Source organism: Amblyomma americanum, chromosome 1 (genome assembly GCF_052857255.1).
Source record: "Amblyomma americanum isolate KBUSLIRL-KWMA chromosome 1, ASM5285725v1, whole genome shotgun sequence".
In the NCBI taxonomy this organism is placed as follows: Eukaryota; Metazoa; Arthropoda; class Arachnida; order Ixodida; family Ixodidae; genus Amblyomma; species Amblyomma americanum.
Window position 1 is genome coordinate 420,249,312 of NC_135497.1, and position 27,534 is coordinate 420,276,845.

Below are 27,534 nucleotides of genomic sequence, written 5' to 3' on the forward strand. Positions count from 1 at the left end.
TCTGTACACATTAACATACGCGCTTTGGCATTTCCCACAACGTGAAGGCTCTATAGGCACGGCATTAGATTTAAAGGCTGTTTATGGCTGCTGAGGAACGCAATAACACATTAGTACAGCGAGAATCAATTTGCGCTTGTTCAGTAATACCCTGATAAAAGGATAAAAACCTACGTTGCTCAGTCTGATTGCTGTCAGGTCTCTCTCATGAGGATGTGGATCTTGAAGTTGCCGAACAGTTGATTTGCATTTATGTTGTGTTTCTCGGTTCTTGGTTTTCCTTTATAGCTGCTTAACTGAATGAATCGTCACTTGTCATATTTCAGTAGTCAAGATGCACGGTTGCGCACGTTCAAGATCATGGGTGACTGTTAACGTAACCTGTAACAAAAGGTGGCACTTTACAAGCGAAGAAAATGTGAATCTGTAAACATTAAGGCTGTCTGCTGAAAAGCGTTCTTTGACAACCTATTTAAATGCAGGTAAAAAAAAATAATAGGCTCTTTTGAACATTTAAATAGTCTTTATTTTTTAATCCATGTAATTATTGCATATCCTATATTCTGCCCGATGTTGTGCACAGCCAGAGTATAAATTCCAACAGTTCCAAAAATAAAAGAAATGCAGGCCACAATCAAAATTCTATGTTGCCAGCATGGTGGTGGGGACTGTTTTTGTTGCCCGGCTTTTCCTTCCTGATCCCCCTTTACCTTAGTCTTCTCTTGCTGGTCTCTACTGTTTATCAGTAAACCTCCCTTCCAGTTAGCCTAAAAACGAGAGCTTAGGAAAGTCTGAGCGTGTATTTCTTGATATCTGCATGTATAACTTCACAGTATATTATAACATGTTTAATAATCTCTATGCTGTTTCCGCAGGCTACGCGAATGCAGTCTTCCTACTATGTTTACTTCTATATTGCATAGATATAAGGCAACGTGATCTGGCCTTTGAAAGGAGGACGCTGCCCCTTGAATTGTGATCAATATTTTCCTTCCTCATTTCACTTCTTCTGGCTTTGTTAATAATTCTATGATTCTTCTGAGTACCTTTTTTTTGGCTCCTGTTAGTAGCCTCTGTTTCACGGATTTTTTTATGTTAATGTCAACTTCCTTTTCCCTCTTGTTGCCTGTGAACTCTGCAGTGAGCGCCATAGTCCATATTTTCAACCTCGAGCGCGTCGTCACTGCGCAATACCTGAAAAGTAGAGTTCATTAATTCATTAATTCATATTCATTCATTCATTCATTCATTCATTCTTTCATTCAGTCATTCGCTTAGTCATTCATTTTTATTTTCCATTCGAAAAGAAGGAGCGGGGATTTCAAGTTGTAAAAAAAGGTTTATGAAAGTCGTCCTGGCCCCTTACCAACTCAAGATTTCTTGGACATCACTTTTAACTGTGAGGCAGCTGTGATATTTTTTGAGACACTGTTATGAATATATTGAGGCGAATGGTCTAACCATCCGATGCGTAGAAAAAACTTGCTTTTCTTGCAAAATCTTGCACCGGGCAACTGTTATCGCCGCCATGAAGTTGATTTATTCCGGACTTCAACCAATAAACAGTTCTATTTTAACTCCAGTGCCTTGTCATCTGCAGGGGAGAATGTGCTAGAGAAGCTGGACAAACTATATACACAATGCCTTATGACCTCAAGAATGCCAGAAGCTTAGAAGAAGGCTAATATCATAATTGAAAAGAAAGCAGACGATAAGGATTTGAAAAATTACAGACCGACCCCCTTACTGTTGCCCACAAGGTGGTTAATAAGGTAATCGCTATTAGAATAACGACAAACCTTAGTTTTCAATAAACCAAATGATCAAGCAGGCTTTCGTAAAGGTTATTCCACAACAGATAATATTCACACTATCAATCAGGTGATAGGGAAATGCGCAGAACATAAGCAACCACTATATATAGCCTTCATAGATTGCGAAAAATCATTTGACTCATTGGAAACCTCAGCATTCATGCAGGCATTGCGGAATCAGGGTGTAGAAAAGTCACGTGAACATACTGGAAGACATCTATATCTACTGCATAGCTACCATGGTCCTGCATTAAGTCAGCAATAAAATTTCAATAAGGAAGGGTGTCAGGCAGGAAGACTGAATCTCGCCCATGCTATTCACCGCCCGTTCACGGGAGGTATTCCAAGGCCTGGATTGGGAACAGTTGGAGGATTATCTTCATTAACTCTTGTTAATGAAGTATACCTAAGTTGCTTTTTGGTGTGATAGGCTTCTGAGAAACTTCTCGGGTGCTTCATAAAAATGCAGGGATTTGAAAGTTAGTTGAAAGTTAGAACCTGTCCCGTTGTTTTCTTGTACCTTTCCTGTTCCTTTTCCGCCGTCTTCAGAATAAACCTTAGCTATCAACCGAATCCGAAACCAAAGTATTTCTACAGCATTCAGAGACATCAGCCAGGCGTGAACCCGAAACTCCAAGCCCGAACCCGGCCTCGGCCTGCCGATTGAGGCCCGGGCCGGCCCGAGCCTCCTATTTTATCACTCTACTGCGCCCCGACCTGGACCGCCTAGCAAGCCCCGGCTCGGCCTGTGCCCTGGCCCGTTCAGGCAGCACCTGAATAACTAACCTGCTCACGGAGAGCAAGTATTCTCCTGCTACACAAGTAAAGAAGTCGCTGGAGAGTGGGCTGAAATCGCAATAACATTTGATAAAAAATGATAGGCCAAACGTAAAATGAGAAAGTAAGTACGCGCGCTCGACTTTTTGAACACTGACCTTCTGTTTGAATAGCCCCGATGCTCCGAGAGCGAAATGGAAAAGGTTGCATGTACTCGCTATAAATATGCTTTACTTTTAATCGGCCGGCGATGTGTAAATAATAAACCGTTGTTGAAGGCGTAGCAATGACATTTACTCTTTTTAATTAGCATAAATTCGCTTGTTCAATTAAGGACTGCACTAACTGCGTTTCTATAGAAATATGAGCGCAACTTTGCAATGTGCTACCAGCTATACAATGTTAGCTAAACGATGATCGTTATTTAGTGCCAGTGAAACGGGAAGGTGATTCCACTCGTCGGAGATCCGACGACGGAGGCTAGCTTTCATGCTGGGTATGCTTGCAGTTCTGTTATGTGCAAAGACAATGAACCGAACAGCAGTATTTTGGACCATTTCAAGTCAACACGTTACGTTCTTCTGACAAGAATCCTATATTTGTGACTTTTACAGTAAAAGCGTCAGAGATGGGGGTGCTTGTCTGAAGTTTTGTTGAAGGTATCCATTTGTTTTCTTGGCGTTTTTAACGGCATATGTAACATGAACAGTCCAAGTAAAGTTGTTAGCAATGTGAACAACAATTTATTTAAAAGAGAGTAGAGTCTAGAGTCTTGCCTAGAGGTCCTACAAGGGCAAGTTATTACTCACTCGACACACACGCTTGAACTTGCACTTGTTAAAATCAATTGGGGTAACATTATCTTGACTTGATATTGATCGTAACTCTCGTGGTTTGTATTTGAAGAAAATCGTAGGTGTGAAGTGCGAGCTTGAACGGTTTTTGTGGAACGCTACAATGATGTCCGTGTTCACTTTCCACCAACTGCGATTTGCACTTGGAGGAACCGACTCGTCAGGCTTTGCTTGATGGGTGCAGTCATGTGGTTCCCCAGAATATGAGAAATTTACATTGGTAGTGCTTTGGTGACTAGCGCGAATTTATTAATATCAGAAATCGAGAAATACCACGCGTCTCTGTTTTGCGCTTCTTCCCAAGGCTCAGGTGCGGAGCGTGTGGGGCGCTTCGTCTTCCGCATGTAAAGCCCTTTCCAGAAAATGAGTGCTTGTCAAATTAATACTACTTACGTGCTGTTTGGTTTGGTTTATGGGGTTTAACGTCCCAAAGAGGCTCAGGCTATGAGGAACGCCTTATTGAATAAGTCTGAAATATCGATGGCCTGGGGTTCTTTAGTGTGTACTGAGATCGCGCAATATAAGGGCCTCTAGCATGCGACCGCGTTGGTGGAGATCCAACTCGCGACTTCCAGGCCAGCAGCCGAGCACCGTAAATACCCAGCCAATGCGGTGGCACTTACGAACTGTGAATGCGAAAGCATTTAAGTGTGATCGTAAGCTAGTACTGGTTAGCAACTAGTACTATTGTGTGGAAGGCCTTTCCGTGAGCGCCTTCGGATCAAAAGCATTCGGGTAAAGAATATCAGAAAAGACCACAAGAAATAAGCGCACATATAAACCTTCACTTTAACCAAGCCATCCAACACCTGTGGGTTAACAAACATTTCCTGTCTGATAACGTCACATCCGATTTGGTTGCCATGACTTCCGGTCTGATTATGCCACTTCTGGTTCCAGGACTATAGTGACGTCAAACCAAATTGTCGCGGCCTGAGTTTGAAACCCACTTGGGAAGAAATATTTTTTCCTTCCTGATGTTGTAAGCACTGCTGATGGCGTCAGGGGGTCACGTGGGTTTTCGGTCTCTCTTTCTCTGGCGGTCGGTCAACGCAGGATTTTATCTGATGATCGATATAAGTATTTTGCCTTAATAACTAACCCTTTAACTTTAGCAAAAGTATAATATGCCACTGATTAGTTGCCACTTTAAAAGACACTAGGGTCTGACGGCCTTTCTGAAAAATAATACAAGGCCTTCAAGGCTCTGTTGAGACCCGTTCGACTTAAGCATTCCATCATTAGGCTGAATGTCGGAGTTTTGTGTACACGTTTAGAAAAATTAAAAAATTCACACATTTTGCTCTTGTTTCGTGTCCAGCCTTGGCGAAAGAGCACGATTTTTGGTCCAGACCAAGCCCATTCAGTAGACTAGTACCTGCCGCTGAGACCCGCACACAGCAAAGCGTATTCTCAAACAAGTAGGACACACAAACATTGTGCTGTGAGCGGGGCTTCATAAGTTATTCAGGCTGCGGCAAGTGCTCCTGCGATGTCTATTGGGCAAGAAAAAATGGCTAGACTGCCTTTACCCTTTTGCGCTGAGATTTCTATGAAGCAAAACAGCTAATTTGCACAGTTAATTCTATCACCGATAACTGCTGCTGAAGGCAGAAATCATAACAGTAACTACACAAAACAGTGTGGGCTTCTGTTTTCCGGAAATTTCCAGCTATAGTGCAGAATTCATTACTAGTAATCAGACCAACAGCGCTGTCATAAACCACTGAGTGTTCCCATAAATTTCCTGTTGTTACGGCAAACTTTACGACATGCACAAAGCGCAGAACAGATTACTTATGTTCAGAAAATAAGTGTAGCAATCAATAGCGATCATATGAAGGCGTAGGTCTTTTGGCCACCATAACCACTAATAATTGCTTCCTATTAGGGCACGACTTTACTCATTCTCACAAGCTCCGCAGGTGTGAGTTCATCTGCGTCTTTTCTTTCCGCACGTTCAGAGATGTACAACAGGGAACCCCATGACTCAGCGCCAAGTAGATGTGCTCGGCCATCGCGCTTCTATGCAGCTCCTTCATTAAAGCATGATAAATGATTATTTTGTACTTTTTCAAGGAATTACGGAGTAGCGCTGGTGCACGTATTCGTCGTGTTTGAATCTCGCCGTGAAACTTCGTACGCATATCGACTTTCCCAACTGCTAAGAATCTAAGAATGGCACTTTTTGAATATTTTCGCTTCACTTTAATGATGAATAAATTACAGCGGATTTAACACGAGTGTTTTCTACCATGCATTTGACTGCGTCGGGTCCGTGGAGTAATCGTACAGATTAGGGGGGTCGCCTTTAATATTATTTTTTGATGAATGAGCTGACCACTGGAGTTGTACATTTCTTTTCCTTCTAGCATGAGCAGTACAGCAGCAATATACAAGGCATCGCTGCTTGATGTGTCGACAATGACATGACTGAGCGCGTCGAAATAGTTGGTGCTGTTCCCGCGCCGCACACCGCATTTATGGCCGCGTTTAAAAATAAATCGGATGCGAGAAGCCAAGAGAAGAGAAGCCAACCAAAAGACGCCACACAAGAAAGTACACACATACATGAGCTCTACGTTTGATGAATAACGCTCCATGCCTTCAAAATCTGTTCTAAGATGCATTCGCCAGCTTTGAATGAAGGTTTTATTTCACTGTGGGGAAAATATTAAGCTTTTATGTTCTGTTTGCATCCGTTTCCTTGAGAATGACGCCTTGCTGTTCCCGCACCCGGAGTAAATCCCAAAAATAGACACGTGTATAACAAAACCGTTTAAAAATATATCAGCTTCAATATGACGTTCGTTCTTCGACATTCTCTTATAAGATGTACTCGACACATTTTTACGGAGGTTGACTTCATAGGTGACATGAGAAAAAAAGAAACAATTTTGAAAGTGTTTCTTTACATGCACTTATATGGGCCCCGATCCTTGGCAGGATCCCAACAGTGAAAGCAGTGTGACATTCCGTGTGTGATACGAGGATCCACGTTCGACGGCGCGGCGTAGACGGGGAACCGTGACAGCGGCATCATCAATTGCCCAGCCATGCTCTTTGAGTGACGACCGGAAAAACCGGTCCCGCCGCCGCCCCGGGGAAACAGGCTTTGTCCTCCCCAATTTCCGGTTGCATTCCAGGACAGGGGAGCTGTCAGCGGGCCAGAGCGCGCCGTACCACAGCCGACGCTATGCGAAACCGCGAAGACGACATTCTTTCCCTCCCCCCCTTTGTCGTGGGCTATCGCCGGGAAGGCACCCACAGCTTCCCAGAAGGGCCGCGACGGACACCTGTCATGGCGGACAGGCAGTACTCGCCAGGAATGTGGAAAGACAGGCGCTAGTGAATTAGCTCCGAAGAGAGAGCCTGTGTATACTCTCACTTGAGAGAGAGTGGTGGCGTTTTTGTTGTTTATTTAATTTGTATTGTTAACAGACTCTGGGGTCGAGGCTAAGCCCAGCCCAAGGGGTGGTCCCCATCTCGCATGTTATTTTGGATTGGAGAATTGATGCTTTGGGCGGGCCACTGGAAATGACCGCCCTTAGTCCTTTGTTAATCAAGTGCTTAAAAGCGCATGTAAACGGATGCAGTTCAGTCTGAGCTGGGGCTCCATGCTTAGCATGTAATGTGATGCTACTTAGGCACTAACCTGCCCGGTCGATGAGTAAAGTAGTGCAAAGTTTGTTCTGTTGTAAAATTATGCTCTGCTGTCATCATCTACAAGCTCGCCTCCTGTTCATCTTCCAAGCCGAACGACACTAGAGGAAGGGTTTGTGAACCATCCTCGAAGAAACGGACGACTATTGAAATTCTACTGCATAGAGCTGAGGACGACATCGGTCGCCAAGAGGACCTTCAGCGCCGAAGCCCGACGGCGTGCAGCTTCTGCCAGCTCTGCATCTCTCACAACCTTGAAGAGCTCTGCTCTGCCGTCATCGACATCTGCCAGCAACCGCTCGAGCCCAACTCCGGAGCCACTCCATCGCCCCCATGAAGTCGTCGGCACGTAAGCTCGGACGCCCCAGCCTCTGATGTATAATCTTAATCATGTGTAATTATTGAATATACTTGTTTGTTTAAACTGAGCCATACGGTGTCTCTTTGCCTCTCCGTCCCGTGTGGACCTGCGCATTATGGGGGTCATCACACTGGTGTCAGAAGTGGGGTCTCAAAAGCAAATGTCCTCTGAATGCTGTGACATTCATGACTTAAAAATTGTAATCAAAAGGGAATCACGGGACTGATTGTGGGACTTTTACCCCCATTTGAGAGGCTTGAGGCACTGGAGGGCTTGAAAAAAAAAAATGACTGTATCTGAGGGAGCTCCCACTCCACAGCCGTCGCTCGGAGAAAGCATGCTGGCATTAGGAAGCGTCATTCCGACGTTTACGGGAGATAAGACAGGGGTTTCAATCTGCGATTTCTTTTCCATGCTAGAAGAGATTGGGAAAATGGGGGGATGGTCCGATGCTCAAATGCTGGGAATGGCGAGGTGTAAGATGGCAGGAGCTGCTCATGATTTTGCATGGCGAGACGAAAAAGTAAAATCCACAAAATCATTTGCGGAATTTAAGAAGCTCGCGTTTGAGCATTTTGACACTGAACCACGTCACGTGCGAGTACAAAGGTTCCGTGACGCCGGACAGATGGTAGGGGAGGACGTGCGAACGTTTGCGTCGCGGCTTCAGCGCTTAGCGCGCGATACGTTAAGCAGGGAGGAGGAAGGAGACCAGCTTAAGAAGAAATACGCGGAGGATATACTTAAAGAGGAAATGACCGCTTTGTTCGTGGCTGGTCTGCAAGACCCCGTGCGCCGGTTCGTGCTCTCGCGCAAGCCGAGCAATTTCGACCAAGCCGTAGAGGCCGCATTGGATGAGGAACAAAATGAGGCGTTAACGACAGCCGCAGCGAGAGTACGCGTCATAGAGAGAGCGGTGCTCAACCCTGAGGTTGCTCTCTTGACAGAGCGGTTAGATCGCTTAGAACAGCTGCTATCTCAGCAGGTAGAATGCCAGGTTGAAGCGCGCGCTCAACAGCGCCCATTCGCTGGAAACCGGAGACCGCCACAAAGCTACAGGCGCGGTATGCGAGATTTTGAAGAAATCGTATGCTTCGCTTGCCAGGGTCGCGGACACATCGCCAGGTTCTGCCAAAACGTGCGCCGTGGGGAGCCACAAAGAGAAGCAGGCGAGACACGCCCTAAGCAAGCCTACAGCGGGGCTCCAGGTACCGAGTCAAAAAACTAGTTAGTCCTCCCCAGCCTGAGGAGCGTGGGGAGGAAGCAGTAGATGATGAGGTGGTGGTAGTTTGTGTGGCCGACGAGGCATGCCCTGTTGTGCGTTGCAAGTTAAATGGTTGTTGTATGGAATTGTTGATAGATACGGGGTCAAAGGTGACATTGCTTAAGGAGAGCAGTTTTAACACGCTTCGAAGGAAGGGGGACCGCGAGGTGTTGGAAGCGTCTGGTGGTATGGCAACCAAATTTGTAGGCATAACGGGGGATCCTCTTGGCATAAGTGGACTCTACCGGTTACACTTCTCTCTCGGCGGAATTGCATTGGAGCACCCCTGCTACGTATGCCCGGGCACGGTGTCTCTGCCAAACGGAGTGTCAGGTATATTAGGGCAGGATTTTTTGAGAAAAGGGAAGGTAGCAGTCTCATTCTCTGAGGAAGAGGTTAATGCGGGCGGCTCAAAAGTTCCGTTTTTGAACAGGAGAGGGGCTGAGATTCGCATTACCGATATTGACACCCGTCAAACAGTGGGATCATTGGAGAAGGTATATTCGCGGGTTGCCGTCCGGCTGGTCGAGGAGGCGGTCGTCCTTCCTTGGTCGGAGCACATTTTGTACGCGTTTGTGCCTTCAGATGTAGAGAGCGGCGCCGTGGGAGTGCTTGAGCCGGTCGACTCTCTCAGCAATGGCCTGAAGGCAGCCGCGTGCCTCGTGACAGTTAATGACGCCCACAGAGTGCCCCTACGGGTGGTTAACTGTAGCCAGCAGCCACTGAGCCTTCCCAAGAACAAAACATTGGCTTTCTTCACCTCTGCGATAGAGCAACGTGAGCCCACCGATACGGTACTCGCAACTGTAGAGCATGCTAGTCCTTCGGCTGCTCCAAAGGTGTCGTTCGATCTTTCTCACGTAAAATCCAGGGAGAGGGAGGCTCTGGCTGGTTTGCTGAACGACTACTCGGAGGTATTCGCCGCGTCCAACCTGGATTTGGGCTGCTGTGGCGTTATAAAGCACAGGATAGAAACCGGCACTTCATCGCCCGTTTACCAGCGTGCGTACAGGATTCCTTACTCCCAACGTGAGGAGATGGAGCGGCAGGTGCAGGACCTGATTGATCGCGGCATTGTCGAACACTCAAAGTCACCCTGGGGAGCACCAGCACTATTGGTGGAAAAGCCAGATGGCTCGTATCGATTGGTAGTGGACTACCGCAAACTAAATGCCGTAACTCGCATCGATCCATACCCCATCCCCAATATACAGGAGACGCTTTCTCAGCTGGGCTCTGCCAGGTACTTCACGGTAGTGGACATGGCGGCGGGATTCTGGCAGATAGCAATGGATCAGGCAGATGCCGAGAAAACGGCATTCAACACGCCCTCAGGGCACTATGAATGGAAAAGAATGCCGATGGGTCTGGCCAACAGCCCTGCTGTCTGGCAGAGAACCGCTGATGTTATCCTGGCAGGTCTTCTGGGGAGGCTGTGCTTCGTGTATATGGATGACATTATCATATACAGTGGCAGTTTTGATAACCATTTGCGCGATATTGAGCAGGTTTTGGTGCGACTAAGAGCAGCGGGTCTCAAACTGAAGCCCTCTAAGTGCCAATTCCTCGAAAACGAGGTGAAATACCTCGGGCACGTTGTTTCAGCTGACGGCGTGCGACCGGACCCTGAGAAACTAAGGTGTGTCTCGGATTTTCCATCCCCGACTAGCGTGCGCCAGGTCCGGCAGTTTCTCGGCCTGATCGGTTACTACCGAAGGCACATAGAGGAGTTCGCCAAGCTCGCTAAGCCGCTCACCGCCTTAACAGCCAAAAATGTCGCCTTTCGTTGGGACGAAAACGCGGAGAATGCTTTTGGGGCCCTGAAAAGGAAGCTAATGAGTGCACCGCTGTTACGCCACCCAGATTTTAGTTTGCCCTTCGTTATGGCCACAGATGCGTCAAAGTTCGCAGTTGGTGCCGTGCTATCTCAGGTTATCGAGGGCAAAGAACATCCCGTTGCTTTTGCTAGCCGACAGTTGAGCCCCACAGAGCAAAAGTACGGAGCTACGGAAAGGGAGTGCCTCGCCGTTGTCTGGGCAGTAAAGCACTTCAGATGCTACCTTTACGGCCGCAAATTCAAGCTAGTCACAGACTGCCATCCTCTGAAATGGGTGATGAGTGTCAGGGACCCTAGCTCGCGACTCGCTAGATGGAATCTACACCTGCAGGAATACTGCTTTGAAGTTGAGCACAAGTCAGGAAAGACACATCTGAATGCTGATGCACTCAGCCGCACAGCTGCCGTGGCAGCTATAGAAGAGTTTGTCCCCGTAGTCGACCCCGCCGAATTACGCACAGAGCAGTGCAAAGATCCTGACCTGAAGCGAATAATCGAAAGCTTAGAGGGCGCACCGTCTCATCCCGAACAGCTAGGTTATTTCATTGACAAAGACGGCACCCTGTGTCGGCGCACGAGGCCAACCAGGAAAGGGAGACCAGAGAAAACCGCTTGGGAGAGAGTCGTCATACCTCGGTCGTGGACAGAAAGGGTTCTTCGCGCGTTTCACGATGCGCCATGCGCCGGTCATTTTGGCGTAGCGAAGACACGCAGGCGTGTGGAGCGTTTGTACTTTTGGAGTGGCATGCGACAGGATGTTAGAGACTACTGTGCGAAGTGTCATTCCTGTCTCGAAAGAAAAACACCCAAGGGACGAAGACCAGCTCCAATTCAGCCGTTCCCTGAGGTTTCGGCTCCCTTCGAGCGGACAGGTATGGACATAATGGGCCCATTGCCCACGACCACTTCCGGAAACAAGTACATTTTAGTATTTGTCGACCACCTTTCAAAATACGCGGAAGCGGTAGCACTCCCAGATCAGAAGGCCGACACGGTTGCAAGAGCATTTGTCGAACAGATCGTGCTCCGACATGGACCCCCGAGGCAACTCTTGACAGATCGGGGAACGAACTTCGTGTCGCAGCTAATGAGGAGAGTTTGCGAGCTGCTTAAGATCGCCAAGAAGCAGACAACACCGTACCATCCGGCTTGCAACGGCGCGGTGGAGCGACTGAACCAAACCGTGGCCGGGTTCCTGTCGCATTTTGTTTCGCGCGACCAGCGGGACTGGGACTTGTGGCTCCCGTATGCAATGTTTGCCTACAATTCCGCAGCACACGAGAGCACGGGCGAATCGCCATTCTTTCTTCTCTACGGCCGAGACCCGGACCAGCCTAGTGAAGTGCCAGAGGGCCCCCGTCGTGTCCCATACGCTTCACTGGACGACTATAAGGTTGAGCTAGAATCGCGCTTGCAAGTGGCGAGGGACATCGCAAAGGAGTCCTTAAAGAAAGCGGCGAAGCGCAGGAAGGAGGTGCACGATCGCAGTGCTAGAGACGCGCCGTTTGATGTGGGGGACAGCGTGTACATTGAAAACTGCCAAAGGCAGATTGGGCTAGCTCGTAAGTTCCAGACGAAGTGGAGAGGACCGTGCGAGGTTGTCGAGAAGCTTTCTCCGGTAAACTTCAGAGTCCGAGACGTGAACCGGCGTTTGATAAGGATACACGCAAATCGCCTCAAGTCGGCACCGGTTCAGTATTCACGAAATGAGGAAAGGGAAAGCGCGGATTTTGATGGGGACAGAAGTGAAGCGGAGCGCGCAGATAGTTCGCAAGAAACGCCCTCTCCTGCATTTGTTCGGCAGGCGCCCGAGGTGACGGCCGGAATGCCACCGGATTTACTTCATGCATTGCTAGAAGAAGAAGCGCGCGAGGTTGCCGCGCAGATAACGCCAGGAGAGGCTCCTGCCACGAGCCCTCGCAAGTCCCAAAGCAGACAAAGGGGCACAGACTTATTTAGTATGACTCATGAAGGCCGATATCCGCTGCGAAATCGGAAAGCTAAGTCGGACTAATGGCGTAAACAGAGCGGAGTTGTGAACTGGTTAGAATTGTGTAATGCCGCAGCTCATAACATTGCTATGTGCTTATGTGTTAAGTTATCGGAGTTGGTAGTTAAACCTTTCTGTCATTAAGTAACACCTGCACAGGAGAGCATGCGGAGCGCATGCAGAACCTGCCCTACTTCCTTTCGTTATCTATATTTTTGTCTGTGCCGTGATCGTGCTAGAAGTGGGAGCTCCTTTGTAACTGTGGTAAATTTATTTTCGTCCAGTTTGGACTAGAAAGGAGAGGCTTGGGTGCTGAGTTTCATGTTTATCTGTAAAAGAAGATCAGTGCTGCCCCTGGAGACGCCAGTATTGACAGCGGAGGCATATGGTGTTGTGCAGTGGTGTTGAGTGCAGCGAAAAGTGTTTTGTCGGACGCACTGTGCGAGGCGATTCAGAAAGACAAGGGGAGCTGCGTGGACTCAAATGTTCGGAGAACATTCTTCTGGAGGGTGAGCGAGTGTGACATTCCGTGTGTGATACGAGGATCCACGTTCGACGGCGCGGCGTAGACGGGGAACCGTGACAGCGGCATCATCAATTGCCCAGCCATGCTCTTTGAGTGACGACCGGAAAAACCGGTCCCGCCGCCGCCCCGGGGAAACAGGCTTTGTCCTCCCCAATTTCCGGTTGCATTCCAGGACAGGGGAGCTGTCAGCGGGCCAGAGCGCGCCGTACCACAGCCGACGCTATGCGAAACCGCGAAGACGACATTCTTTCCCTCCCCCCCTTTGTCGTGGGCTATCGCCGGGAAGGCACCCACAGCTTCCCAGAAGGGCCGCGACGGACACCTGTCATGGCGGACAGGCAGTACTCGCCAGGAATGTGGAAAGACAGGCGCTAGTGAATTAGCTCCGAAGAGAGAGCCTGTGTATACTCTCACTTGAGAGAGAGTGGTGGCGTTTTTGTTGTTTATTTAATTTGTATTGTTAACAGACTCTGGGGTCGAGGCTAAGCCCAGCCCAAGGGGTGGTCCCCATCTCGCATGTTATTTTGGATTGGAGAATTGATGCTTTGGGCGGGCCACTGGAAATGACCGCCCTTAGTCCTTTGTTAATCAAGTGCTTAAAAGCGCATGTAAACGGATGCAGTTCAGTCTGAGCTGGGGCTCCATGCTTAGCATGTAATGTGATGCTACTTAGGCACTAACCTGCCCGGTCGATGAGTAAAGTAGTGCAAAGTTTGTTCTGTTGTAAAATTATGCTCTGCTGTCATCATCTACAAGCTCGCCTCCTGTTCATCTTCCAAGCCGAACGACACTAGAGGAAGGGTTTGTGAACCATCCTCGAAGAAACGGACGACTATTGAAATTCTACTGCATAGAGCTGAGGACGACATCGGTCGCCAAGAGGACCTTCAGCGCCGAAGCCCGACGGCGTGCAGCTTCTGCCAGCTCTGCATCTCTCACAACCTTGAAGAGCTCTGCTCTGCCGTCATCGACATCTGCCAGCAACCGCTCGAGCCCAACTCCGGAGCCACTCCATCGCCCCCATGAAGTCGTCGGCACGTAAGCTCGGACGCCCCAGCCTCTGATGTATAATCTTAATCATGTGTAATTATTGAATATACTTGTTTGTTTAAACTGAGCCATACGGTGTCTCTTTGCCTCTCCGTCCCGTGTGGACCTGCGCATTATGGGGGTCATCACAGCAGCGTCTTTGGAACTAGCATATATCGCACACCGGTATTTGTCTAAACCAACATCGATCTGTGATGTAAATATATGCCAATCCTGGCCATTTATTTACATTCTTCGCCTCGTAATAGGCGTTTCTATAAATTGCCATTTAAGATTCTAGCCAACGTAGGCATTAGAAGGTGCTTATCACAGCTGAGGAATACGTTATCTAAAGCCTTGTTAAGCTGAGATTTAGGAACATTGAAAGGGACTAAGCAACGGATATCTGCCTGAAAATGAGATAGAAACAACCTGAGAACTACCTGTGGTGTTCTGAATAGAGGTCAAACAGACTGGAGAAATAAATATGAAGAAAAAATAAATAGCCTGCGAAAGAAAGAAAAAGAATTATATAATTTAATGAAAGCACTAATCGTAAGCTATTCAAGGCGGATCTTTAAGAGAAAAGCACCATAATCATGATAAAGACTTTGGTTCGCCGCCAAAAGAATACCGAGGCGCAACCGCAAGTCCACCCTCTCTAAATGTTTAAGAAAGTGAAGCCTGTAGCCAGCGCTGTATGATAAAATGACGCAATCAAACTCAAAGATGGGACGTACGTAAAGCTTATAGGTTATGTGCCCCATTCTGTAAGCTGTACATTTTGCAGTGTTCATTTAGCATCCGTTTGGTCCTCCGTCATTGGTCAGTTTATCCTGAGTCGCTTTGGAATGTTTTAGTTCATAAAAGCAACCAAACTTTGCCATTAAATAGTGGAATCATTTTCACAGCAAGCTTCATGATCAGCATGTATAAGCTTTTAGTCCAGTGTAAAAAGTGCACTCAAGGGGCAGACGCGCAAAATATCAATAAATATATTCTTCAACGTTTAAAACTTGAAGAAATCCACGAAACAATACCAGCTGTTGGTTCCACGCTGCCACGTCGCAGGGCACCCACAGCAGCCGGCAAGTGGCACTGTCAGAGACTAACGACGAGAAAGTTCTCGGCACGGCCTGACGTAAGTTGCACCAAAACAGTGGTGCCTCCTTACAAGCGCTAGAGGCGCATTCCAGTCGGCATTCTTATGAAGTTTCTTTGTTCTGTGAGATTGAAGAGGCGGTTCGAATCGGTGATTCGCATAGAAATCACAGTTCTCATTCGATTGGGACGAATACCTTCTTGCTTCTTCGCCGATTCGGATAGATACTCAGCATGACCGATTTGAATAATTCTTTACGAATACGCTATTAGGAGATAGTGCGCGACCGAGAGCGACGGCAGTTGCTTTTCCCCACGTCTCCTTTGTGAAAGTGCTGCTATTGTCGCCTATGGGCGCACAGGCTCGCTCAATGAAGAGATGTTTATTGCCAACGTGACTGCTTGTGGTCTACAACCGCTACTGCCTTCACCACCACTTGACATGGTGAAATGCATGCAAATAAGCGATACATGAGAGTTTGCGTCCCTAACCTGCAGATGGGCTATGAGGGACGCCGTAGTCGAGGGCTCTAGATTAATTTTACCACTTGGGGTCCTTTACAGTGTGCGCTGATATCGCGCAGCTACGGCGGTTTTCGCCGTTGGCCCTCATGTAAATGCTCGCCGCCCCAGGTTCGAGCGCGAGTCCCTGGGTTCAGCACTCGAACGGTATAGTCGCTATGGCTTTGGGATAAAAAGTCACATGAAAAGCGGCACCAATTTTACCAGTACTTAAGCAATGGAAAGCAACGTCCTTAGCCCACCTGTAAGGCGCGTCTTACTGCGCCATCATGGAATGTCGCTTGAGGAAGAACTGATCAAATACCTAAAGATGAAAATGGCAGGGCCTAGTCTCAGTATTGTTCCTTCAGTGGTCATTTGCCTAGGCGAAGCCGAGGGCCCATTGACGAATCGTAGCTGGTAGAGCTCACGACATCAGCAGGACAACGGGCAGGTGAAGGGATAAAACTAAGTTCGTATCACTGCTCAATTTGGGCTAATCTCTTGAGAAAAGGCACCCGTTAAGATATTAAGAAGTGGGGTAGAACAGATATACAGATATTGTGTGCTCCAAATAGGTACACGAGTCGGGTGGCGCTCTTCCTTATGCACTATGGTCGCAGGAGGTAAAGAAATACGGAGCAATGATCCTCGGAATGACGGTCGCTAGGGAAACAGTTGAAGGGCACTTTTATTCGTTCTTACCAAGCAGCAGTGCTCGTCTGGTTAACCACCATGTATTTAAGTTTTCCCTCTCTCTATCCAACAGTAGCTACAGCAAAATGGCTGGTGTTTTTGGTACGTTGCACTGCACTCCATCTCTCTGCCTCCCTCAGCAGGGTCCGGAATACAACAGATTTTCATGTGTGCATTCCATTCGATATCTGGAAAAGCTGTGACCATAAATCTTTTCCCCCTCCTTCAAATATGTTCTCATTTTTTCAACATTTTTTTCTTTTATTTTGTTCTCTTGCAGTCTCTAACGGCACACCAGGAGTTCTCATACGTCGGTCTTAAAACCTGCTTTTGCTTCCTTTCACGAGCGGCCAGAGGCTGGGGGTTGCGAGTTACGAAGCCGTGGCGACACCTTCTGCCGACGGCACACTTGAGGTGGCGCCGACCAGTGGCACCGCCACATCCTCTAGCGCCACTGCACTGGCGGCTGCAGGAGTTACGGGTGGCACCGGAGCATGGACCGCCATTTCAGCTGAGTCCAGGGACAACACCGACAGCTGCTCATCGCCAGGAAGCGGTTTATGCTGCTGCTCACTCGAATCCGACGCTGTTGAACTGCGGCGTTTCCGGGAAAGAAAGGTGTCCGAGGACGCACACTTATGAATATTCTGAAGCTCTACTTTTGTAATAATAGACTGGTGTGTTGCGTACCTTCCTTCTTAATACTGTATGAGACACAAGAATTAAGGGAAAAACTTGTGCGTGGAAGGGGACTGTAAGGCCGCGCTTCATCAACGCGCATGTTTTTTTCCCCTTAGCTTGTGGTCACTGTGCGCCTCCGGTCTACGCCCCCCCTCTACCCGCCCTCCCCCTGCAAGCAGTGGCAAAGGCGCAGGAGGCACTGGCTGCTTCACAACAGCACAGCTGTGACGGCCGAAGACACCTGGCGTTGTTAAACGCACCAGGAAAGCATGCGAGGCGCACACAACGAGCACGTGGTGCCGCTTGGTCTTAGGCAGCATTCCCACGGCAGCAGAATGCGGACCACGTCGCATTCTGCGATGGGCCCCTTTTTTTCTTTTTCGAATTCTCGATGGCACCGAAGCGTCGCGGTTCTCCGCCGTCTGAAATTCCTGCGGCGAGCCAGTGGGCCAGTGGTCCCGCCAATTAGCTGAAAAACAACTTTTCATCCTTCGAGAGGCCACGCGCGGGTGCGGCAGGGAAAGCATCAAGCGCTAAGGCCGAGAACTCCCCTCGGGTAAAGTTTTTCGAAATGTTTTCTGTATGTGTTTCTTTTTATTCATAGCCAAGCCCTGGGCTCGAAGTTGGGTCCAACCTTCGGGGGCTGTGGCTACATCTATTGGTTATCGAAGCTTAAGGCGGACCTCGAAGTATGACCGCCCTAACTTCTTTGTTTGCAAAAACTTTAAAATTGCTTGCAAATCATTGGAGGGCAGTCTTGTCTAGTTGAGCTAGAGGCTCCGTGCAGTGGCACGTAATTGTACAGACCTAGAATCTTACCTCGGGTTGATGAGTAAGGTCTTGTCGAGTTTCTCTGTGTGAGATATTCTCTTTTAATTTACAGTTTGACTGTCTGTGTGCCTCATCTTGAAACTCAGTTTGCCCCTGTACATTCTGTAAATATATTTTATCTTTGTCTCCATCATCTGGCATCAATATTCTTCTGCTCCTTCTACACCGTCGAATTCACGTTTGTAGAGGTCCTGTGCCCCTCCGAAGAAACGCAAAGAACCATCTTTGAATTTACTGGGACCGTCGCGCACTACCAGATAAAGTACTACACTTGAGCTTTCAAATGGCATCAGATGCTGCAAACTCAGCCAGAGGCCATTGATAAAACTTCAGCTGCGTATGAAACGTAAAAAGCAGGACAGTACGTTGCTTTTCTTTTACCGCAGCCTTCACTGCAACAAAGCAGGGAGAGCCAAGCGAGCTCTTTCTTGTAGCGCTGGCTGCAGACGTAAAATACTGGCGCAAGGCAAACATGGCGTTGCAGTCAGTGGCCTCGTTTGCCGGCGAAAGCTTAGATTTTACCCTCTGCAGGGTAGCGCGCTCTGCTTACACATCTCGGAGGAACCTAGCTAAGTGGTTCTGATTTAGAGGTGGTGCCAGGCACGCAGCGTTTAAAAGACGCATATTAGACATTAGTTCTGTCCTTTGCATTCTTCCTGGTTGAACTCTTGTGCTGCTACATTTGTTATTGTCTTGCGTAGATAAGAAGTGGAGGGGCAGAAGAGTGTGATCAGTAGCGCTTAAGAAAGCGAAAACTGCAACGCAATGGAATCTCTTCAATGCCTCAGTCCTCAGTAGTCATAAGCAACCTCTGTATCTACCCACCCAAGCAGCACAGGTCATCGGCCCAATATTGCAACAGGATGGTCCCATCCTGGTCCGTTGTAGGGCCAACTTTGCCTATACAGTTCCAATGTTGGGTCAATTACTTGTGCTGCTTGGGCAGACAAAGATATATCATTCCCTGTCGATACCTATTTACCTATAGATTCACTGCGCACTAATTTCTTATGACACAGCGCTACCGTAATATCAAAACTAGAATTTGTGATAATCTGGGGCACGTTAGGATAGTTTATCAAAAAATCTTCGTTTCGTGCTGCCAGCAATCAAAGACCGGGCTGCTTTTTTACTGCTACGAGGCTCTAAATAAAGGTGAAATTTTCTCATTATGATACCAATAATATTTATGGTCAGTTGGGTAGTTTTAGACTTAGTTCGTGGGAAAGCGTTTCAAAGCTGTCCGCCACTCACCCCGAGTTCATGTCCTCCTGGGGTGGCTGTTCACTAGTGGCGTTGGCGAGCAAATTGGCGGCAGCATTAAGAATCGATGTGGCGATCTGCTCAAAGAGCCCTCCGTCGAAGACGGCATCAGGAGAAGCTTTCGGCTCCGTCGGCAAAGAGTTGCCCACCGAGTCCCGTGCCAGCACCTCTCGAAGGCCGCGCATCTCTTTGAAGTCACTAGCTGAATCTCAGGCAGCGCTTCTGTAAATCAAGACTACGATTTTCACACCGCTGTCACGTTAATGAGCACCTGTGTTTAGTCGCGCTGCACAAATAAAATTCGTCTATTGAGAATTAATATCCACACACCCTTTCAAGTTTAAAGATTTTCTGCAAGGATTGTCTTCGGTGATATTTTTTGTGTGGAAAAGTGGATAGTCTTCGCTGATGTGCTAAGTGGCAACCCCAGCGTATTATTTGCCGCTACTTATTGTGTCGATTTTCGCAGCCTGATTGAACACATAACCGAACATGGAACGATTGTCTCAAGGGCTTGAGAAGTTAACTGTTATACTCTCATGACCATTCGTTAACCGTTTGCGCACACGCTTTCATTCCCGATGGCGATAGCTGCAAAGATGAAATCACTTGCATGTCGCGATGGCCACGTCGTAAGGGTTTTTGGCACTAGTTAAGTTACGTAATTGCTTCGCCACAAAAGTGCACCCAATGATTAAAAGAACGACATTCACAATCGAATGACCACTACACTGTTGTCATGGACTAAGTTTAGTTTTGTTTAGTATATTAGTTACATTTTAGTTTAATGCTTCTTAACTGTATAGGAAATACCAATGAAACGCTTATGGCGCACGGCGTTGAATCACACCGAGAATGGCCGTTGGTGTGGGCGGTATGTTCCTTAAAACGGGTTCAACAACGCTTTTTGCAAGCATTTCTAAGCTCCTACTCATTCTAAAAGGGAACTCTGGATCAGTAGCCGAGCGGCCGAACCACTGAGCTACCGCGGCGGGTGTATAAAAAAAGATTAATTGGTTTTTGGGTAAAGGAAATGGCGCACTGTCTATCTCACGTATCACCGGACACTTGAACCGCGCCGTGAGAAAAGGAATAAGGAAGAGAGTGAAAGAAGAAAAGAAGAAATAGGTGCCGGAGTGGAGGGCTCCGGAATAATTTCGACCACGTGGGGAACTTTAACTCCCACTGACATCGCACAGCACACGGTTTTAGCCTTTCGCCTTCTCCTTCAGTGACGCGTTTCTGCACACGTTGTCAATGACAATGCATGCAGCGCACATCTGCAACTACCGCCACGTAGTTTAAAGCGCACCTGAAGTGTCCACTTTCGCAGGGGGCCAGTATTGCGCCTTCCCATTGCTTTCGAAGCTCCCTTTTTTCATCGGTTTTCTGCGCAGCTTCCCATGCCGGCGCTGTGACTACCGTGACCACCGTGATCACTGGTCGGGGCAGCGCAGAATTCAGCAGATACATTAATAAATGGCTATCACCGCTCCACATAAAATGTGTTGCTGTAATAAATGACCGTATAATTGGCGTTAGAGCTAAGTTCATGATACTGTGTGTATTGTCAAAAAGGGGCTTTAATTATTACGTCAATTATAACATGGACATTCACAACAAACCTTTCGCAAAAATCATCAAGCCAGATACCTTTCAAAGGAAAAAATCCTATAAGCATGGCAGCAGGAACCAACCTCAGTGCTGCAGTTACGTGCAGTGCTTTCGATTTCAATAACAAGGCTCACGCCTGCGCAATCTCTATGCCTTGGTTCTTGTAAACGAGCGCAATGGCTCGAAGACAATCAGAAAGGGACAAAACTCAGCGCTGTGTTTTGTCCCTTTCTGTTTGGCTTCGAGCCGTTGCGCTGGTTTACAAGAACCATGTCTCCCCAACTCGCCCACCAGTTCATGTTGTACAGCTCTATGCATTCATTATTCAGTTCGCGAGCAGTGGACGGGCAGAGGTGCCTTTATGCTTTAGTCGTGGCATCAATGCACATGATAAGAGTGCGGGCACGAAGCGGCGTTATTCTGGCATTAAGAGTCTCGAGTGCTGCAAGCCCGTGGACTGCCATGCTGCCATGATGAAGTGCATTTTGCTACGAAGGAAATCTGCCTTCGGGATATTTGCCGAGAAGGGTAAATACAAACCCACTACGAATACTTCTATTTATGACATAAAAATCCGCCATAAGTTAAAAGTATAATCCTCGACGTACAAAGAAGTGCACTGTGAAGAAAAACCCAAGCACGACTACTTTAGGCCATCGTTTATTTGTAGCCAGCCGGCACATTTTGATACGTGCTTTGCATGCAAACGATTCTCACCGAATAGAACAAAATCTCCAGCTTAATAGACGGATCCTTTCGTCTGCCATACATTTCGATAGCTTGGTCTGTACTGTCTATCTCGTCCTAAGCGCAAAGAAATTTAACCTAAGTGTATATGCCTATACGTATGAAGCCATTCTCGTGGCGCCACTAAGTTTCTCGATTTTATTAATCATGGAAGATTAATAAAGAAATAAGCGTACCAATGCTAAGTCCCCACCAATGAATATCATACTCTCAGGATAGAACGGTTACAAAGGGCAGATACGGAAAATCGTAATGAATGACATACTGTTAAAGATCATCTTAATCGTGCACTTCCTCAGAATAATATTAATATTGACAACATATGGAAACTGATGCTGTAGAATGAAGCTTTATTTCCTTTCTTTCTTCATCTTCGTGGTGTCCAGTGCAATCAAATCTGAAAACGCAACCAGCATCCTACCGTATATTGAGGCAACCCTGTCAACCTGTTTATCATGTGAAAATTTTGTAGCGCCCTGTAACGCAGAGATAAGTTTCGTCACAATAAATTTATCGGAAGAATCCGAGACCTTTTGTTTCGTGTACGTCACGATGCCTTCAGGCATAAATTTCCAACTGTGTGGCTTGCCGGGAAAATGTGCACAGGGAGCACGGAGGAGGTGTGGGCTGTGTATAGAGTGGGCTTGGTGACACCGGTTACAGAAGGATGCTGATCCCGATTCTTTTTGCCCAGATCGCCTGCCGGGCGCACTTCGCCGTGGGATCGACGGACCCTCCGTTCGAAAGGACTCCTGAAGAGCATGCGCCGACTGACCTGGTCATCATGCCATCGCCACGGCTCACCCAAGAAACAACGCCCTACGTGCATCAAGCCTGTCAGCGTATCAGCTCGGTGACATCATCGGATAGCGACCACTTCAGGCATAAATACTGGACGCTCTTGCAAGATTCCTTCAGTGGGCTTGGTGACACCGGTTACAGAAGGATGCTGATCCCGATTCTTTTTGCCCAGGTTAGTGACAAGTATCTAACTTCTTCTATTAGAGATGATACAGTCATATTGACGGTGTTGCCAAGCCCACAGTGTTTGTTTGGTCTATTATGTGACTGTTTACATGTGATCAGGTTATTGCTACTAACATCCGGAGACATAGAGCTAAATCCTGGTCCTACTTCTGATTCAGAGTCTGAGACACATTTAAACAACCAATTACTTAAGAAAATTTTGAAAGAGCAAACAAAGACTAATAAGACTCTGGCTTCGCTGACTAATAATATGAAACAGGTAGAATCGACAGTCGAGAATATTCGAACCAGGATTACCAAAATTGAGAAAGAACTGTGCCGAATTGAGAATTGTGAGCAAAGGTTGGAGAAAGTGGACGAAGCTTGCAATAACACGAAAAAACTAGTTCTTGAGTTAACCAAAAAGGTAGATGATCTCGAAAACAGAAGTCGTCGCAACAATATCGTAATATATGGAGTAAAGGAAGATCCAGAGGAGGACTCAGAAGAACTAGAGCAGAAAGTTAACGAAGAAATTTTTGAAAAGATTCTAGGTGTTGAAGTAAACTCAATAGAGCGTATTCACCGAATTGGCCTAAAACATGCACAGCGACATCGTCCGATCATTTTGAGATTTTTTAACTATGTAGAAAAAACAAAGGTTATGTCATCCTGCTTCGCATTAAAGGACACAAAAATAGCTGTATCGGAAGATTTTTCAAAAAACATTCTGGATATTCGTGCAAAATTATGGCGTTCAGCGGCTGAAGAAAAGAGCAATGGTTCCAAGGTTTCCCTTCGTTTCGATAAGCTCAAAGTTGATGACAGGCTGTACATATGGGACGCAACGCGCAATCGCAGAATAGAGTTGTCCAAATCATCTGCGCCTGCCCAACCCGAAACTTCCTCTCATCGACCCACACGTGCGAACACGCGTAAGCTAGATAACAAATAACGGGAATCCGTCAAGGCGCTACGGCTTGTTTCGTTGAACGCATGCAGTGTACTGAATAAGATCCAGAGCCTTGAAGATATAATTCTGACCTATCAACCACACGTCCTAGTGGTAACTGAAACCTGGCTGCATTCCGATGTGGAAAATTCAGAAATAATGCCTCCTTCGTACACGCTTATCCGTAAGGACAGAGGATCAAGGGGTGGCGGAGTTGCAGTTGCAATAAAGAATAACTTTAAATTCACACGCTTAAACGGCATCAATGATCATGAAAGCATATGGTGCAAAATAAAGTTTTTCGAAAAAACTATATTACTAGGAGGGTTCTATCGGACTCCGAATGCTCCTCAGGAATACTTAGATTCCTTGTATGATTATTTGCTGCGAAATACAAATTCGCGTTCCAACATCCTTATAACAGATTTTAACCTTCCAGGAATTAACTGGTGCAGCCTTTCTCATGACGGCAAAGATTCCAAAAATGCTGAGTCATTACTACTAACTGCATTTACGTTTTCGTTAACCCAGTAGGTTATGGATGCTACAAGAATTTCCAGCTCTGCTGTACTTGACCTTGCGTTTGCAAGTAGCTCGCTTCCAGACTGCTCACTCAGTGTCTAGGACGGTATATCTGATCATCAGTTACTTGTTCTTGAGTGTCCTATTTCGGGCTTGCGATCGTATGTTAAACCTTCTGACACATTTGTAAGAGACTATGCGCATGCTGATGATGACGGAATTATTAGTTGTATGGAATCTTTATTCCCTTCCTTTAATGGTACAAATGACGTTAATGTGCTGTGGTCAATGTTTAAAGACATAGTCATGCACTGTGAAAGCACCTACGTGCCTTTGAAGAAAAAGCGCATCAACAGGGAGTACCCGTGGATGGATCGTAATCTGATACATCGGAAACGCAAAATAAAACGCTCTCGACAACGTGGTGACAGGAAACAACTTGCAAGTCTAGTATGCACTTTCAAAGATAAAGTGCGCGCTGCAAGAGATCAGTTCTTTTCTTCCACATTGACTTCTTTCATGTCGGAGCAACCAAGGAAATTCTGGCAATATTTATCTAAAGATAAAAGCGGCATCACAGAGATCAGAACATCTGGCACAGGCATTGACGATCCTTTGACCATTGCTAATGAATTTAACGCCTTTTTTCAATCGGTGTTCACCATAAACGCATCGCACTCGCACTTGCAACCTTACACGCTTCGTAATCCGATGCCCGAAGTAGATTTAAGCAAAAACGGCATCCTTAGTCTTTTAGGTAATCTAGACATAAAAAAGTCACCAGGTCCGGACAAAATATCTAATGTTTTCCGCAACAGATACGCAATCTGGGTAGCAGAGTACTTATATCTAATATATAAAACATCGCTAGAATCCTGTGTGATACCAGATGACTGGCGCCTTGCAAGGATAGTTCCGATTCACAAATCTGTATCCCCTCTAGAACTAAATAATTACAGACCAGTTTCCTTAACATCCACAACTTGTAAACTGCAAGAACATATTTTATTTAAAGCGATTATAACACATTTAGAGAATAACCATTTACTTCATGCAAATCAACATGGATTTAGGACTGGTTTATCCACAAGAACACAGTTAGCTGAGATAACGGATGATTTTATGAATGAGCTGAATGTGAGGGGTCAAATTGATGCAGTGTTTTTGGACTTTTCCAAAGCGTTCGATGTAGTTCCGCATGCCGATTTAGTAACTAAACTGCTCTCAATTGGCATTGAACGCAATATCATCCGTTGGATAGAATCTTATTTGTCCTCAAGAAAACAATACGTTGCTGTTAAAGACTGCGTTTCTGGTGCACTGGAAGTGCACTCAGGGGTGCCACAGGGGTCCGTTCTCGGTCCCTTGTTGTTCTTAGTTTATATCAATGACATCTATTTATCTGTTCAATCGCCTGTGAAGATCCGGTTGTTTGCGGACGATTGTGTTATTTATACTAGTGTAAATCATCACTCCGACCAAGTAAGACTTAATGACGCGTTGCACTCAATTAGCGAATGGTGTGAAACATGGGAACTGAAGCTAAACACTTTGAAGACGGCAGCTATTACATTTACCAACAACAAAGAACCCTTAGATTTTGCTTATATAATTAATAATTCTTATATTCATAAAACCCAGCGAGTGAAGTATTTAGGTGTTACACTCACAAGCAATTTAAGCTGGGAACCCCATATAGAAAACGTTTGCAGCAACGCGCTAAAAAAGCTGGCATTTTTGAAACGGGAATTGCGCCGTACTTCATCGACCATTAAGTTAACAGCATACAAAGCTCTTGTCAGACCAAAATTAGAATATGCGGATTTAATCTGGAGCCCTCATCAAAAATATTTAATCAAGAAAATAGAAAGAGTGCAAAATTTAGCTTTGCGGTTTATATACTCCACATACTAGCGTTTTTCAAGCGTGTCCGTTCTTCGCGACAGGGCGAAATTGAAAAAAAACTAGTTCATCGCAGAATTGTATCTCGCATCAAATTTTTATATCAGCTGTACCATGGTCACTACAAAATAGCGCGTGAATGTTATTTACCCGAGCCCCTCTTGCGCTCTACTCGTACAAACCACAACAAAACAATTAAGCAACCATTTAGTAACCTTAACATCCATCAATATTCTCTTTTTCCCCATGCAATTTCACTATGGAATAAATTACCCGAAGAAGTAGTTAACGCTAATACAACAGAATCGTTCGTTCAGCTTTGAAATAACCTTTTCTTTGACCTCTAAAATTGCCGCAATGAAAGCAGTTTCTTTTGCGTTACGCTTTTTCATTGTTATTTTGTTTATGTATTGCACTGTTGTACGTTCATGTTTATTTCTGTTACGTATAGTGTTACAATGATGTAAGTACATGTTTTGTTGTGTTCTTAATTGCTAATTGGCAGTGGTAATTTACGTTGTTGTATGTACCCACTCCTGCTTGGGCCCGAATAGGGCCTGCAGTATTTGTAAACAAATAAATAAAAAAAATTAGTATCGCAGTAAAGTTCGTCCGGTGGAGGTCGTTAGAGCGGTGTTGTGCTGGCTTGAATGAAGAGTAGGGCGGGCACTCTTTGCGGTGGATCGAACTATTTACAAAATCTATATACAGATGTCGAACTGATCCGACAATTTGCGATAGGCCTAGCCTCCCGCTAAGAGTTGATACCAGGGGCTTCACATCCCAACGAGACAGAGAAAGCCTTTGCCTGGACCGTCATTGGTGAGCAAAGACACTCATATACAGCCTTTTCCTGAATTTTTAGAGCCTTCGAAGGCGTTCTTAAAGCCATTAGAGCACTATTCACGCGCATTTCTTTGCGCTCGCATAGCACGTGCCGTAAGTCCCTGCTAGAACTAACCAATTAAATCACAACGTTGGCGCGGTGTAATTCGTGGCAGTTTGCTAAGCTCGCGATCTTTTGTCTCTCTGGCTTTACGGGCGAGGGGTGTACCTGAGCGAAGGCTGGCGGGGCAAAGCCAGCAAAGCACTAACTTATCGCGGCCTTAAATCGGTAAGAATACATTTCCTTACCTGAAAAGCCGAAAACGGCAGGAATGACCTTCTTTCGTACAGGTGGTATCTTGTGGAGCCGTCGGGTGAAAGCTCCTGCAAAGCTGTTGTTGTTGCTCTCCTCATAAAATAGCACATACCCACAAGGAGGATTGGCCATAACCAGGCGGTGACTATTTAAATTGCAGATTGCATACGAAGCTGGACAAGCGTTGAGGGTAGGGCGCGCGTGTGAGTCTGATCTTCATTTTCTTTTCTGCATCCCTAGCTTAAAACACCGAAATTCACCAGTGACGCCTGGCTGCAGCTGAAGAATACGGAAAGAAGAAAGGGTGTTAAGGGCGCTCTACGCGTCCAGAGGAGGATGGAAAATAACTTCGTTACTATACCGAAGCTGTGCAAGGTAGAAGAAATATGCAGAATGAATTTAATTAACACTCGTCAGAAATCTCAAGAGCAATATAAAGCATCAGACTATTCAGGCACACGCTCAGTGACTGCTTGCCATGCCATTCCATTTATATTTCTGC

General features: G+C 46.5%; 1 long non-coding RNA gene across 1 annotated transcript; it reads right to left on the minus strand.

Annotated features, from left to right (window-relative positions):
- Positions 1 to 201: 201 nt before the first annotated feature.
- On the minus strand, positions 202 to 27,216 carry LOC144103376 (uncharacterized). Its single transcript, XR_013308290.1, has 3 exons — positions 27,026 to 27,216; positions 1,047 to 1,194; positions 202 to 381 (listed from the first exon to the last, which is right to left on the minus strand). It is a non-coding gene; the product is annotated as an uncharacterized LOC144103376 (long non-coding RNA).
- Between the last annotated feature and the right edge of the window lie 318 nt (positions 27,217 to 27,534).